Below are 17018 nucleotides of genomic sequence, written 5' to 3'. Positions count from 1 at the left end.
CCCTGAGAATAATTTCCTTTTGTGAGCCCAAGTAATCACAGTCCATCAATGCGGATTAGCTAAGATAGATTGTAGATGTGAAGACTGAAAATTGCATTTAAATGGTCACTAACTTTTCACACAACTTTGCATAAATTGATAATAACAACCACAAAAAACTTTATAATATGTTTTATCATTGAGAAATGTCTACTTATCATATTATCAGCAGTTCCCCCTTCTTAATAATTGCTTTTCACTTTCAAAAATGCTTTAAAGGGAACCTGTCACCAGTTTTATGGTGTCCTAACTAAGGGCAAGATAAATAAGTGACTGATTCGCTTAGCAAAATGCTGGGTCACTTTCTTTAATTGACCCAGTCAATCTGCCAACATCTTGTATTGAAAAGCTCCAGCTGATAATGATGAGACATGAATATTCATGAGCTCCTGACTCTCCCTGCCCACCTGCTGCTGAATGACAGTTTGTTTCCATAGGAATCAGCAGCAGGAGGGCAGGGGAGTGGCTATAGCTCTGAATTAAATATACGCCGGACTCAATGACATCATGCCGGACTCAAATCGGCTCATTAGCATGTGGCATGCAGCATCTTTGTGTGTATATTATGAGGTAACCATCTGTCACACCAGTAAGTGAATACATCTAAGGCACTTTTTAGTAGTTTATGATTGTATATAATTAGTTAGATTATAATCAAATATCCACATGACAGGTTCCCTTTCATTCTGTCTCGAGACAGACTAGATGGAGACCGTAGGACGGAGGAGTGAGCAGCAGTAGGATTGATACAGGACTCAAGGAGAGACACTAAGGAGACTGCACAACTACATCCTATCTCAGCACGAGTGCTAAATTCACAAACATGCAGATCATTACTTCTCTGTAAAGTCCTCCATTATCCCAGGGCTGGTTCTGACTGAGTAAGAGAAGGTTAGGAAGCAGATCCTCATCTACTTTCTGTGTGTGTAATGGATGGCAGCTAGTCTCCACTCACCATGTCCGAGAGAACTGCAAAGTTCACATTCACTGTGCAGAGGAAAAAAACTGCTAAATACAATAACATATAATGGCCAAAAGTGGTGTTATTACTCATGTACACACACTGTACTATTGATTAATGCAAAGTTTGTTGAAATGTATAGTGATGCTTTAAAGACAGAGCTGAGCACTTCTCTTCCAATACTTTGACGGCAGATATCTAGTAAATGGTCACAACTATAGTGCTGCTGTAATTCAATAAACTGGTCCCCTTTGTTAGTTAGGGTATCACCCAGAGATATGATATGTATGCCTAGACGTACAGGTACCATAGGTCTAGAGAATGTCCTGCTCTTGAGATTTCATACTCCGGCACTGAACACATGTATTCATTTACAACCTTTTTTGACCACATACATAGAATAACTGTCTACCAAATGTTATTTGAATAGCAATTTTATTCTTGATTGTCTCATGAAATTCATATTGGGGGCATTTTCTGATGCATAATGAAAAGGAAAGCAGGTTAAGGGCATTTAACAGTTCATATAGGACCTCACATTATCAGCTCATATACACCACAAACGTTTGAGTGAATCTACTCCTCTTAGGATATTGCAGACAACAGATGGGAATGTCACTAGAAACAGGAATTCTAAAGATGTGTTATTTGAATTAAAATATCCAGGGACAGATTTGGTATCAAATGTAAGTTCAGCATCTAACAATGTGCAGCACTCATGTCGTTCTGGATAAGTTGCCTCCTGGCTGAACTTCCATTACAGCTCACTGCATTAGATGTTCTATACGGCCTGTTTTCCATTAGTAGGGTGTTTGGCTTGTTTATCAGTGATTTCATTATCAGACATGTAGCACTGTGATTATCACTGACATTCTAGATCTACATAACATCACCACATGCTATATAAGAATAGTGTCCCTGTATGAATTCAACTAGTGATGAGCGAATTTATGGCAATTCAATTCGGGTCCGATTTGTCAAATTGATTCTACTCAAATGAAAAATGCTTTAATCTCCCCCTCAATCTCTTTCTCTCTCTATCAAAATTCTCCTGAATCAAAACACGATATCATATGACAGAATCAATTTGCTCAAAATCTTCTGTCTTCTCGGCTTCTCTATTAAAAAATTGTACCTGTTCTTTTTTTTTCAAACTTGAACGACACCCTTAGGATGCACATTTGGCTTGGCCTCCAATCGTTTTATGAAGCAGAGACAACCTGTCATTGATCCTAAGCAAGTTGGGATTCAAAATTGAACAAATCCAACATGTCCTTTAAAAGAGTGGTTAAGAATGACATTAGTACTGTTAATTTCAAGCAATTCGATCTTCAACTACATTTAAAGCAACTAATCTTATATCAGATGCACTGGAATAATCTCCACCCGCTTTTGAGGTGGGACACTACACAGGTTGCCACTTGATCGCCCTATAGCTATAGGTTTTAGGTTGATTCCTCTGGTAGTATAGACAAACCTGGCCAAAAGTCAAGTAATCTGACCTTTTCTGAAGCCTTTATGAACAGGGAAGCTCTTCTGGTGGCTCGAGCTGATAGTATGAGGCAACCCCTCAATGTAAGGCAAAGTCAGTAGTTCAACCCAAGTCACATTATGTGTTCAGCTTCATGTTTTAAATACAGTAACAATTACTAAAAAAAGAATCTGTTTTATGGAGGCCATACACATTTAATAGCTGTCGGCCGAACAATAATGTGTATTCTATATTCTATGGAGAGAGGGGAGAATGCTGCTGCCAGACACTTATGGCAGTGGGTTATCTCCCAGGAGAGCAAAAGGATTGGGCCCAATCTTCCTCTCCCCCGACATCATGTCTGGGGAGAGTTGGGAACTCACCAAACACATTAGACTGTCGGTCGAAACAAATCTGTTTTTCTTTACGTTAAGTCACATTTATATAAAATTGATGAATTAAATTTTCCAGTAGTAAACTCGTTGTGGCTGCCATAGAATAATAGCCATATGTCTGGAATGTGTCATCAGAACATGACTTATTGTTTACATCACATTTTTAAAATATATATTTTTTATGTTTTCATGTTATCTATCTATATTTAAATAAGAAAATGTATATAATCCTGCAATTTTCACACTGGCTACTAGGTCTAATAATAGTTCATAATTTCCTGTTCTGTACAGGTAACTTCTCAGAATCTATCTGGTTATCATTCGAGGCAGATGATAAATAACATCTCTATGTAGACAGGATCCACCATTCACAATAGGTGACGTTACAGCTTATCAGCTGGAGCATGCCTAGAAAACTCTTCTATAAAAGTCAATTGGGTCAGCTCCTGTCCATTGTGTCTATGGCCCATGTAGCTGCTCTAATATGGCAGGAAGCCTTAACATATTTTAGGCCGTGTGGTCAGTGTGGAAACTGGAGGGTTTCATATATTTTTAATATAGTGACATTGAAAATATAAAATAAAATAAATAACCAGAAAAAGTAAACATAAAAATATGATTTAAAAAATAAGTCATGTTCTGATGACACAATGCGGGAAATTTATGAAGACTGGCGTATTCCTGTGTGTATAACTTATTAAGAGGCAAATTCTTCTTAATAAATTAAGAATAGTAATTCACATAGTTTCAGTGGCCACATGCCCTACTTTTTACAATCACACCAATAAGGTGGATTAAATATGTATTTAAAATACTGTTAAATCAGATCAAGATAGAAAGGTAGGTGATGATAGATAGATAGATAGATAGATAGATAGATATGAGATTAGATAGTTAAATAGATAGATAATTGATAGATAGATAGATAGATATGAGATTAGATAGATAAATAGAGAATTGATAAATAGATAGTAGATAGATATGTGATTAGATAGATAATCAATAGATAGATAGATAGATAGATAGATATGAGATTAGTTAGATAGATAGATGATAAATAATTGATAGATAATAGATAGATAGTAGAAAGATATGTGATTTGATAGATAGATAGTAGATAGATAGATCAATAGATAGATATGCGATTAGATAGATGATAGATAATTGATAGATAATAGATAGATAGTAAATAGATATGTGATTAGATAGATAGATAATAGATAGATAGTAAATAGATAGAACTAAAATGTTCCCTGAATTTCAGTAGCTGTACAGGGATATATACATCATAGGAAGTTAGACAGACAGATAGATGGATAATTTGATAGATAGATAAAAAGATTGATCAGTCGGTAGATACTGTACATCACAGGTAGTTAGACAGACACATAGATATATTGATAGATCGATAGATAAAAATGCTGATCGATAGATAAATAAATAGATTGATCATAGGAAGTTAGACAGATGATCGACAGATAGATGATAGACAGACAGGCAGGCAGATAGATAGATAGATTATAGATAGATCGATAGATAGAAAGACTGATCGATCAATAAATAAATAACTAGATCGATCATAAGAAGTTTGACAGATGATAGATAGATAGATAGATAGATAGATAGATAGATAGATTGACCTAAAATGTCCCTTGGAATTTCAGTAACTGTACAGGGAAATGTCTGTTGAATGGCAAATAGCTGTAATTGTGCTGAAACCGGTAGCAATGAATCTTCTCTAATTAGAATGATCAGCCAAAGAGCGATTTAGCAAATAACAACCATTATGAAACACATCCTCAGTGAACATAAAGGCAATGTTCACATTTCTGCTGAAATACAATTACACCAAAGAAGTATGAAGATAAATGTGCTATCCTGTTTCTGATCCATTTGCACCCACAGCTTAATTGCAGTTGTTCATCCGCTAAGAATCAATTGCGTGCACCCCAGCAAGGTCATAGGCTGTGCTTTATTTATGGCGCTTCTGCTGGAGATTCATAAACTTGGAAGAAAAGGATCATTTAGCCTCATACAGGAGCAACCAAATCGACCGCAAGATGCTTTCTTTTCCACTGGATTTCAATATCTCATTTAGCTTTCGCCTTAGACAGATCACAGGGGTAATCACAGGCTTCCTTTGCAAGGTTATCCTCTTTGAAAAGATCAATGTAATTATGCCTGAGTATGACAGCATTTTGTGTGGCTGAGCTGCGCTCCTGGTATTACTGCTGGAACTGAGCTGTATACAGTGAGGGATATGGCAGTGAAATCTATCAGCCATTACTAATGCAGAGCCCCCTTGCGCAAATTCCTTCTTCTATATTTGAGGCCACAGAAGAAACCAAATTTGCTATTAATGGGTTGGATAGATTAGGCATAATCTATGTAATCTCAACAACGGCATGTGCAGTCTCAAAGGCTTAGCTCTGCTATATGTGACTACAGAAAGACTAAAAGTGATGGCTGCTTTCTCACGAGACCGCTCAGGAATACCTATGTAGCTGGTCCTTGTAGTGCAGCCTGTGGATAATGACAAAATGGCCATGGAATCCACACTATGGTCACATGCACAAGCTCTGAAATGTATATATAAAACAAATACCATAAAAGTCTAATAGATCATGTATAAAATAAGCTATGTATAACTATATAAATTGGAAACAAAGGTATTTGTCCAAGACATTACTCATATAGTAGAGTTTCTCTATAGTACAGTGCTATACAGAGGAAACATACAGTCATGTGAAAAAATTAGGACACCCTTTGAAAGCATGTGTTTTTTTGTAACATTTTTAATAAAAGGTTATTTCATCTCCGTTTCAACAATACAGAGAGATTAAAGTAATCCAACTAAACAAAGAAAACTGAAGAAAAGTCTTTTCAAGATCTTCTGTAAATGTCATTCTACAAAAATGCCTATTCTAACTGAGGAAAAAGATAGGACACCCTCACATGTATTCCCTCTTAAATTGGCTCAGATCTCACACAGGTATATCACACCAGGTGCACATAATTAGTAGATCGTTACTCTGCATGTTGAATGAGGCTTGCCCTATTTAAACCTCAGACATTTAGTTTGGTGTGCTCCTGACTGTTGAAGTGAGAGTGAGCACCATGGTGAGAGCAAAAGAGCTGTCAGAGGACTTCAGAAAAAAGATTGTAGCAGCCTATGAGTCTGGGAAGGGATTTAAAAAGATCTCAAAAGATTTTGAAATCAGCCATTCCACTGTCCGGAAGATAGTCTACAAGTGGAGGGCTTTCAAAACAACTGCCAACATGCCCAGGACTGGTCGCCCCAGCAAGTTCACCCCAAGAGCAGACCGCAAGATGCTAAAAGAGGTCTCCAAAAACCCTAAAGTGTCATCTCGAGAACTACAGCAGGCTCTGGCTACTGTTGATGTAGAAGTACATGCCTCTACAATCAGAAAGAGACTGTACAAGTTTAACTTGCATGGGAGGTGTGCAAGGAGGAAACCTTTGCTTTCCAAGAGAAACATCGAGGCCAGACTGACATTTGCCAGAGATAAAGTTGACAAAGACCAGGACTTCTGGAATAATGTTCTTTGGACAGATGAGTCCAAAATTGAATTATTTGGACACAACAGCAGAGGACATGTTTGGCGTAAACCAAACACAGCATTCCAAGAAAAGAACCTCATACCAACTGTGAAGCATGGAGGTGGAAGTGTCATGGTTTGGGGCTGCTTTGCTGCAGCAGGACCTGGTCAGCTCACCATCATAGAATCCACGATGAATTCTACTGTGTATCAGAAGGTGCTTGAAGAACATGTGAGACCATCAGTTAGAAAATTAAAGCTGAAGCGGAACTGGACCATGCAACATGACAATGACCCAAAACATACTAGTAAATCAACCAAAGATTGGCTGAAAAAGAAGAAATGGAGAGTCCTGGAATGGCCAAGTCAAAGTCCAGATTTGAATCCCATTGAGATGCTGTGGGGTGACTTGAAAAGGGCTGTACGTGCAAGAAACCCCTCAAACATCTCACAGCTGAAAAAGTTCTGCATTGAGGAGTGGGGTAAAATTTCCCCAGACCGATGTCGAAGACTGGTAGATGGCTACAAGAACCGTCTCACTGCAGTTATTTCAGCCAAAGGAGGTAACACTCGCTATTAGGGGCAAGGGTGTCCTATCTTTTTCCTCAGTTAGAATAGGCATTTTTGTAGAATGACATTTACAGAAGATCTTGAAAAGACTTTTCTTCAGTTTTCTTTGTTTAGTTGGATTACTTTAATCTCTCTGTATTGTTGAAACGGAGATGAAATAACCTTTTATTAAAAATGTTACAAAAAACCACATGCTTTCAAAGGGTGTCCTAATTTTTTCACATGACTGTATAGCAGCACATGAAAGACCTACAACTGGGATGTGTATGAAGCTTTAGTATTAGTATCCTTGGACTATTATTAATAGAATGAAATGACCAAGGCATTTTAAAAGTAACTTGTACTTAAAGGATATGTACACCATTGGGGAATTTTTTTTTATTATTGCATTGTTATCATTTTAAGCTAAAAATAATTTTTTCAATTGGTCTTTATTTAAAGAGCCTCTTTATCTGTCCAGCCTTGAGATTCTCTAGTATGAGGTTCAGAATTTTTCTCTGTTCCATCAAGCAGCTCAGCAGATGGCTTATAATCTCTGATCTCCTAAACACTTATTATAGCTCAATTCCTATTTTATTGATAGGAATGTGACTTAAATAAGTGTTTTATTATTTTTTTAGCCCAAAATGAGTCAAATGCAATCATAAGAAAATTGCCCCTGAAGGTGTACATATCCTTTAAATGCCAGAGAGTAGCATACAGTAATATTTAGCTACTATTGAACTAGCCTGAGAGATAGATACATAGATGAGCAAATCAATTTGTTAGAATCAAAAATCAAACAAGATTTCTTTTTCTCATTATGAGATTTTTTTTCTCATTATGGATAATGCCTAAAAGGCGTGAGGAGTCCTATTGGTCAGCTGCTTTTCTAGGTTTCAGGGAATAAAGATATGCAAATGAACTTTATTTCCAAAATAAAAAGTCAGTGCTTGACCTTTTAAGCAGGCTTTGAAGCATAACTTGGATCTCATCTGCAGACAGCTGTTTTGGGGTGATTGCCCCTAGGTAGTGCTGAGTATAAAGAACTGCCTTAGCTAGTTAAGAGGCCTTGGTCAGGTTCCAAGGATGGGGGGGGGGTAATTTCTCCTTATGAAGAGCGCATAGTAGACATGAGTAGTCTTACAGGCCAGACAATGCTCTGCTAAGTTTCTGGGGGAAAATATATGCAAATTAGCTTGTCTTCCAAAAGGCAAAGAAAGCTGAGGGTGCCTTCATACAAGATGGAAAAATCCACCAGAAAATATGAAGCTGCATTTGCATAGATTTCTGTGTGGACTACATTCTCCGCTGAAATAAATGGAGACATTCAGCTTAAGAAAATCCACAACAAATCATTATTTATGCTGTGGAATGTTAATGTAAGGTCTGTAGGTAGGGAAAGACATAGACAGTGAGCAATAACCTTGAACCCAGCCCTCTTTCCCTACCTACTTGCAGGTAAAACCCTAGGTAGCAAGACTGCAACTGGTTGACAGTCCCTATGCTACTAAGGTCCAGAGACAAACACCAGGAAGGAAGGGATTTAAATAGAGCACCAAGTCCCAGGATCAGAACCTGATAGGTAATGACTCTATTAGTCAGAACACTAGCATACAGGAATAAAGCAGCTAAGCAATCATCCCACTGCTAGTCTCCTCCAGCTCACACCTGTTGTTGGAAGAAAGAGCATTGCATCTTGTTGCTAAGGACGCTGTTGCTTTACCAGGGAGTGTAGCTTAGCAGCACATCTTCTGGCCCAGTTGCACTGAAGCTAGAGATCTCGCGGCTGAAGTTGGAACAGGTAATAGGGATGAGCGAATGGACTTCGGATAAAACATCTGAAGTCGATTCGCATAAAACTTCATCAGAATACTGTACAGAGCAAGTGCTCCATACAGTATTAGAATGTATTGGCTTCAAAGCCAAAGTTATTACTTTGCAGAGTATCGCGAGAGTTCGGGTAATGACTTCAGAAAATAATTTTTACTGTTAAAAACCTTTTTACCGAACTCGGTTTTGTTTCCAAGTGGTACCATATTCGCTTATCCATAAACGGTAAGTCTGTGACAGAAATGTTTAGTAGAAAGCAACACAATGTCTAATGTCAGGGGTGGTGAAGGTGACGATAATGACGTGTCGATGGACGTCACGTGGGTGCCCACAAGAGAGGAAGAGGAGGGGAGTTCAGAGGGAGTGACCCAGCAGCAGATAGAGTGGAGAAGGAGGAGAAGCAGGCAGAACTCGCAGTGCATCGGAGGCAAAAAGCAGCCTGCAAATGTATCTGGAGCGAGCCATCCACCATGCACGGTCACATCTTGGGCTCCAAGGACGCCAGCACATGGCTCTGCAGTGTGGGCATTTTTTTAACGTATCAGCTGCTGACAATAGTGTTGCCATCTGCAGCCTGTGTTTTCAATGCATAAGTCGTGGTAAGCTCAACACTCACATAGGGACGACCGCCTTAAGAAGGCACCTGGCCTCCTATCACTGAGCCCAGGGGGAGCAACGCCGTCAGAACCCACAAAGCCACACTCCCAGCGCCCCACGCCCTGCCTCTTTTCCTTCTACTCTCTCCTCCCATTTCTCCTCCACTCCATCTTCCACCGAGCCATCGTCGCCTTCATCTGGCAGAAGGCAGGCTTCCGTGGCCCAAATGTTTGAGCGTAAAAAGTTTATGATGTCTGCCCAACGGCTAATCGCTGGCGTGTCGCAACTGCTAGCCCGCCAACTACTGCCACATAAACTAGTGGACTTGGAGGCCTTTAGAAAGATTGTGGCCATTGGCACACCGCAATGGAAAATATTTCTCCCAGAAGGGATCCCAGAGCTATATGGCCACGTTCAGCAGCAAGTTATTTTATCTCTGGCACACATTGTCGGTGCCAAGATATATCTGACCACATACATGTGGTCTAGCAAACACGGGCAGGGAAGGTACATAACTTTAACTGCCCACTGGGTGAACCTTCTGACGGCCGTCAAGCATGTACCCGTGGCACCCATGTGGAATAGGTGTTACCGCCAAGGATTTCATGCAGGCCTGCCTCTTCTCCTCCTCCTACTCCATCTTCCATCTCTTCTTGAATGACTCATCCTTTTCCACTGCTACCGCCTCTTCCGCTGCACCCCCAAAGCTCCCCAGAACCTATTCGACGTGCCAGGTGAGACGTTGCCATGCTATGCCACGGCTGTTGTGCCTGGAAGGCAAGAGCCAAACGGGTCCCGCACTGCTTTCAGCTCTGCGGTCACAGGCCGATCAGTGTCTAACCCCACTCAATTTGACAGTTGGTAAAGTGGTGTGCGACAACGGTGCCAATCTGCTGAGCACGCTGAAACAGGGCAAAATGACATACGTGCCACACATGGCACAAGTCCTTAGCTTAGTTGTGCAGCGATTTGTTGCCAAATACCCCGGGGTCCAGGACGTCTTGCGGCAGGCCGGGAAAATCTCTGGCCATTTTAGAAGATCTTACACGGCCATGGCTCGCCTTGCTGACGTTCAGCGGCGACACCACCTGTCCGTCAGACGTCTGATTTGTAACAGCCCGACGCACTGGAACTCCATCTTGTACATGCTTGATAGGCTGCTCAAGCAGCAACGTGCTGCTAATGACTACCTGTATGAACTCTGCAGCAGGACAGGTTCTGGGGAGCTTGGTTTCTTTTCACCGCGCCAGTGGCTGCTCATACGCGACGCATGCAGACTTCTGCGGCCATTTGATGAGATCACCAAACTGGTCGCAGACAGGGGGCGCCATCAGTGACATCTTACCTTATGCCTTCTTTCTGGAGCGTGCATTGTGTCCATTGATCAAGTCGTCGAGGAGCAGTAGCTAGAAGATGAGGAAGTTGCAATGCTGAATAAATTCCCAGGGGGGCTAATCCATTTGAGTCAAGTCAACAGGAGTCTGAGGAGGAGTCAGAGGAGGATGGTGGCTGGGGGGAGGAGGAGGAGCAAGAATATCAGGCTTTGAGGGGGATTTTAAACTTTTTGGGGATCCCTGGTGTTGTCCGTAGCTGGGTGGAGGAGACCAAGGACGACATTCTCCTGGGCGATGAGCAGTAGCCAGGGCGCTCCACCGCTTCCAATTTAGTGCAAATGGGGTCCTTCATGCTCCAGTGTTTGAAGAGGGACCCCTGTGTAAAAACCATAAAGCGCAAGGACTAGTACTGGGTGGCAACGTACTTAAACCCCCAGTACAAACACAAAATGGCGGACATGTTACCAGCATCACAGAGGGCTGATAAAATGCAGCATTTCCAAGCCTTGTTGCGAGAGATGCTGCATTCTGCTGTTGTGGGGGCTGGCAGAGGAATTTCCACCCACAGAGAAACAGGTGTGGGTACCAACCCACAAGGAAGCAGAGGACCCTCTGGTGTTCTACGCTGAGACAGAAGGGCGCCTACTCCCGTCTCAGACGCGTCCACCTCGAGGACAAAAGGCAACCCAGGGTTGGGATGCGACAGAATCGGAGCCGACACAAAGGCGGACTTTAGAGCCTCAAAAGCTCGGATGGCCTCGAGCGGCCAGACCTGGGGATTACTGCCCTTCCTGGTCAGATCCGTGAGAGGCTTGGCTAGCATGGAAAAGTCCCTGATGAACTTCCGATAATAATTGGCGAAGCCCAAAAAGCGCTGCAGGGCACGAAGACCACTGGGCTGGGGCCACTGTAAGACAGCCGAAACCTTCTCAGGATCCATGGAGAACCCCTCAGCGGAAATGATGTAACCTAAGAAGGTTACCTGGGATCGGTGAAATTCGCATTTCTCAAGCTTACCGAACAGCTTGTTCTCTCGTAACCGTTGCAACACTCGTCTGACATCCAGAATGTGGGCCTCCATGGATTCAGAATATACCAAGATGTCATCCAAATAGACCACCACACACTGCTGCAACAGGTCACGGAAACCATCGTTGATGAATTCCTGGAAGACTGCGGGCGCATTGCACAACCCAAAGGGCATAACCAAGGATTCATAATGACCGGTCCTGGTGTTAAACGCGGTCTTCCACTCATCGCCCGCCTTGATCCTTACCAGGTTATATGCCGCCCTCAGGTCGAGTTTGGTAAAGACCGTGGCCCCTTTGAAGCGATCGAACAGCTCGGAAATCAAGGGTATCGGGTAAGCGTTCTTGATCGTGATGCGATTGAGACCCCTGTAATCGATGCAAGGCCTCAACTCACCGCCCTTCTTTTTCACAAAGAAAAATCCAGCCCCTGCCGGGGACGAGGATTTGCGAATGTGTCCGCGTGAAAGCGCCTCCCTCACGTACTCCTCCATGGCCTCATTCTCCGCTACCGACAGTGGATAGACCTTGCCACGAGGAGGAACGGCACCAGATTGTAACTCTATGGCACAATCGTATGGGCGGTGCGGAGGTAGGGCAACCGCACGCACCTTATCGAATACATCCCGGTACTCCTCGTATTCAGGAGGCAACAGAGAGTCCGAGGAAGTACACAGCAACTTGACAGGCCCATGGATGCAACTAGCCCCACACTGCGGTGACCACGAGAGGATCTCGGCCGATCTCCAATCGAAAGTCGGATTATGCTTCTGGAGCCAGGGGTACCCCAAGACCACCGAGTAGTGTGGAGACGAAATAACCTGGAGACAGACCGACTCTCTGTGAACGGCACCAATGGCCATCCCCACTGGAAGGGTCTCCTGAGTCACGTGTGGCGGCAGAAGGGGTCTGCCGTCTATCGCCTCAAGAGCCAGTGGGGAACCTCGAGGCTGCAGAGGAATGGAATTGGCGGCAGCGAACACACTATCAATGAACAAACCACCAGCACCAGAGTCCACCAACGCCTGGGTCGTCACCGAGCCCCCGACCCAGGAGAGGACAACAGTAATCAGTGGTTTGTCAACACGGGAAACCGGGGACGAGGAGACTCCACCCAAGATCTGCCCCCGACAGGATCTCAGGTGCGAGCGTTTCCCGGACGGTTCGGGCATGCCAACCGAAAATGCCCACCGAGACCACAGTACATGCATCGGCCCTCGCGTCTCCGGAGTACCCTCTCCCCCTCGGACAGGCGAGCAAACCCCAGCTGCATGGGTTCACCCCCAGACAAGTCATCCCCAGGAGGCGTGGGAGGAGAGGGAAGGCACGGGTGGGACAGCAAACGTAGGCGCCAATCTGTTAGAAGACCTCCGCAGGCTCTCCTTAAAGGAAGGTCTCTCCCTGAGTCTGGTGTCAATCAAAATCAGGAAAGAAATAAGAGACTCGAGCTCCACTGGTAGGTCCTTAGCTGCAACCTCATCCTTCAAGGCATCCGAGAGACCATGAGAGAAAGCAGCGACCAGAGCCTCATTATTCCAGCCCACCTCTGCTGCCAGGGTACGAAACTCAATGGCGTATTCAGCTACGGATCGTGAACCCTGTCTGATGGACATAAGGAGCTTCGCAGCAGAGGCAGCACGAGCCGGCACATCGAATACCTTCCGAAGAGAAGCAACAAAACCGGAAAACTCGGCAACCACCGGATTGTTGTTCTCCCATAAAGGGCTGGCCCAGGCCAAGGCCTTGTCCGAGAGCAGCGAGATCAAGAAGCCCACCTTTGATCTCTCAGTAGGAAAGGCATGTGGCAGCAACTCAAAATAAATGCCCACCTGGTTAAGGAAACCTCGGCACTGAGTTGGCTCTCCCCCAAAGCGCTGTGGAAGGGGGGCAGAACCGGTCATACCCCGAAACACCGCAGGCGCAGCAACAGGTATCGGGGTAGACTCTGGCGCAACAACCGGAGCGGCAGTAGGAACGGGCCCAGGAGCGACAACCGACCCATCGGCAACGGAAGCTAAATGAGCCGTGCGTTCAAGCAGGGTTTGCAACGCCACAGCGAACCGACCCAACAGGTGATCCTGCTGATCAAGTCTGGCAACCAGCGTAGGTAGCGAGGATGGCCCTGTACCGTCAGAATTCATGGCTTGGTCCTAATGTCATGGAACCATGAACCAGACGTACAACAAGAGATAAGTGGAAATAAGAAGGCTTTATTGAAAATCCAGCTGTAAGGCAAAAGTCCAAACGGATGGCTAAACCGAAGCAGGGTCTTGCGAAGCCAGAGGTCAGGAACCAGAAGGGTAGTCAGACGAAGCCTGGATCAGGAACCAGCAGGGTAGTCAGACGAAGCCTGGATCAGGAACCAGCAGGGTAGTCAGACGAAGCCAGGATCAGGAACCAGAAGCAGCAGCAGTCTTAGAAGCATGTGAACACAGGAGGACCAAGCAAGGAACTGAAGCCACAGACCTCCTATATATATGAGCTAGGCATCCAGCTCCTCCCAGTGGGAAGGAGAAGCCGCAGGGTGGGAGGCTACAAGAAACCCAGAAACCAAGATGGCCGCCAGCACATGTCAAACGAAGGAGAGCAGCAAGAAGGTAAGACCATGACAAGTACATTTTTGATAGCTTCCCTTTAAGACGCATAAAAATGGCTCCTGATTAAAATACATTTTTTTTGTGGTATTTTTTGCCATTGATCCCCCTCTGGTATGTCACTGTCTATGTTGTTTGACTATTTGTGCACTTCTAGTAAATATTTGGTGGCTGCAAATATGACCTGAAGGTTTTTAAGGTTCGCCTGCCATTAAAGTGAATGGAGCCCGCAGCGATCGCGCGGTTCGCGAACATTTGATCGCGAACGCGTAGCGTCTGCGCTGATGTACGTCCATCACTAGTTAATTCTTCAGCATATCACAGCTTAGGGATTGGCAATTTTCAGGCCCATAGGATAACATGAGGGAAGTCTTTATGTTGCAGATTTTTTGTTAGAAGTTTCCACCACAAGTTAAGCCACCCTAAGCCTCATGATGTAGGGTAGCCATCCAATTAGTCAACTTTTGACATTTTAAATAGGCCTTGAAACAAAATTTTAATAATAGCTATGCCAGTACCTCATGTGTAGACAGCTGTTTTGGGATGATTGACTCTCATTAGTACAGAGCACTCCCCTCTGCACACATGAGGGCAATCTGTCTGCAGATGAGATGCTGGCTTAGCTATCATCCGATTTCTGTTCAACTCCTGGTTAAAAGGCTTACTATGCTGTCTCTATAAGGATAGTACCCCATTCTCACAGTGAGGTTCACTGTGACACGGGTTGCCTTCTTGCTCACGTTTATGCTCTTTCATACTGGCTACGGTGGATTCCATGTAGGCCAGTTGCCAGGGGCAATGTGTAGTGTTGGCAACCTGTGTTTGTTCTGTCTCTTCCTTGCTTTCCCCTCTCTTTCTTCTGGTTTGTGTGGGTTAATTTCTTGGTCTGGGTGTGGTCACTAGGTGCTATTTAATCCTGTTAGCTTTGGGCCTGGGATTCAGTCTGTCTCCAGCCTTGCTGGGTGTAAGAGCTATCCACCTGACATAGGGTTATTCCACCTGCCCTGTTTGTCTTGCCACCTAGTAAGACAACAAGGTCACGTTATCTGGTTCTGTGTCTGGTCTGTGACCGCCATGTGTCATCCCACATGGGGTCCAGACTTCTGCCAGTTTGTGCCTTGTGTGCAGCTCTGTCTGGTCATCCATGGCATCTGCTAGTCCTGTCTTCGCCTTTGGTGAGAGGACTTCTGGTTTCTCCAGAGGGAGGACATCTCTGTCTTATATGTATTTGTTCAATGCGTAGGTCTATGTTAGCCTGGCAGTGCTTATTGCTTTTGTTCCTTCTTGTTCTGCCTTCTGTGAGAGGGCTCCTGGGTTCTCTGGAGGGAGGACATCTGGTCTGTGTGCAGCTCTGCTTGAGACCGTCATTTGTTGTTCGGCATGGAGTCCAGGTATCTGCTTGTCTGGCTCTTTGGGCAGCTATGCCTGAGACCGCCATTCAGCCGTTCCTCATTGGGTCCCGGCAGCTACTTGTGTTCTGGTTCCCGTTTGTCTTGTCTGTAGTGTGTCCTGTGTGGTTTGTTTGGGTTCCAGTACGTGTGCCTGGGTTCCAGTCCATGTTTGTTTGGACTGCTGGTTCTTGGCCAAGTGCATCCGAACCATCCTAGAGGTTCATCCCCACAATCTAGGGCTCTGTGAAGAAAGGGTCTTACTGAGTCTCTGCCCTCTGGGTTTGGCCCAAAAAGCAGTGCACTTTGTCTAGTGGTATTTCCTGCCACTGGTCCTTTACCTGCTGATCCAGTTTACATAAAAGTATTCGGTTTTGGTTCTTGCCTTGTCTGCCTGATTGCTTGCCTCGTGTTTGTTTGCTTGAGATGTTCTAGCGGTCGGTAGGACCTTCGGTAGAACATGACACCCGTGGATCCTGACCACGGCCTCTTACCTAGCTAAGCCAATTTTCACTACTCAGCTGTCTGCAGATCTAAGTTATAATTTAAGGTCTGTTTAAAAAGTGAAGGAAAGGTCATTTACAAATCTTTTTCCCTATGGAGCATTGTTTGGCAATGTATTTCCCATGGGAGCATCATTTACGACTTCTCACACCTACTAAGCACTGTCCATAAAGAGAAACTCTAACTCACTCACATTTCCCAGCCATTAAAATCACTTTAAATTTGGGTAGAACCAACTCGTACACAAATCAAATTTCTTTGCCGATTCGGACAGAACAAAACAAGTTTAGGAAATTTAAGGATTAAAGGGATTCTGTCACCAGATTTAACCCTATTAAGCTCGCTGACATTAGTGATGTGCAAATGTCAGCTAAACCTAACTAGTCTATTCCTACTTTTATCTATGCCTGTGTTACGCCAGAAATCTAACTTTTATAATATGCTAATTAGCCTCTAGGAGCAGGGGGAGGGGCATTGTTCCTGTTCCTAGAGGCTCCGTTCTCCCACCTTTGTCGCCTCCCTCCAAGACCTGATTGACAGGGCCAGGCAGCGCTTGCATCTGTCTGCCATCCCTGTGCTCTGGTGAAATCTTGCGCCGTTCAGTATTCCACAAAGGCACAGTGAGGAAGCTGGCAGCCTCGGTCTTTCCCTCATCGCGCCTTCGCCGATTGCTGAACGGCGCAAGATTTCACAAGAGCACAGGGCTGGCAGACAGATGCAAGAGCAGGAACAACGCACCCCCTGCTCCTAGAGGCTAATTAGCAT

The sequence above is a fragment of the Bufo gargarizans genome, chromosome 3 (genome assembly GCF_014858855.1).
Source record: "Bufo gargarizans isolate SCDJY-AF-19 chromosome 3, ASM1485885v1, whole genome shotgun sequence".
Lineage (NCBI taxonomy): Eukaryota > Metazoa > Chordata > Amphibia > Anura > Bufonidae > Bufo > Bufo gargarizans.
Note: the sequence above shows the minus strand (reverse complement) of the source record.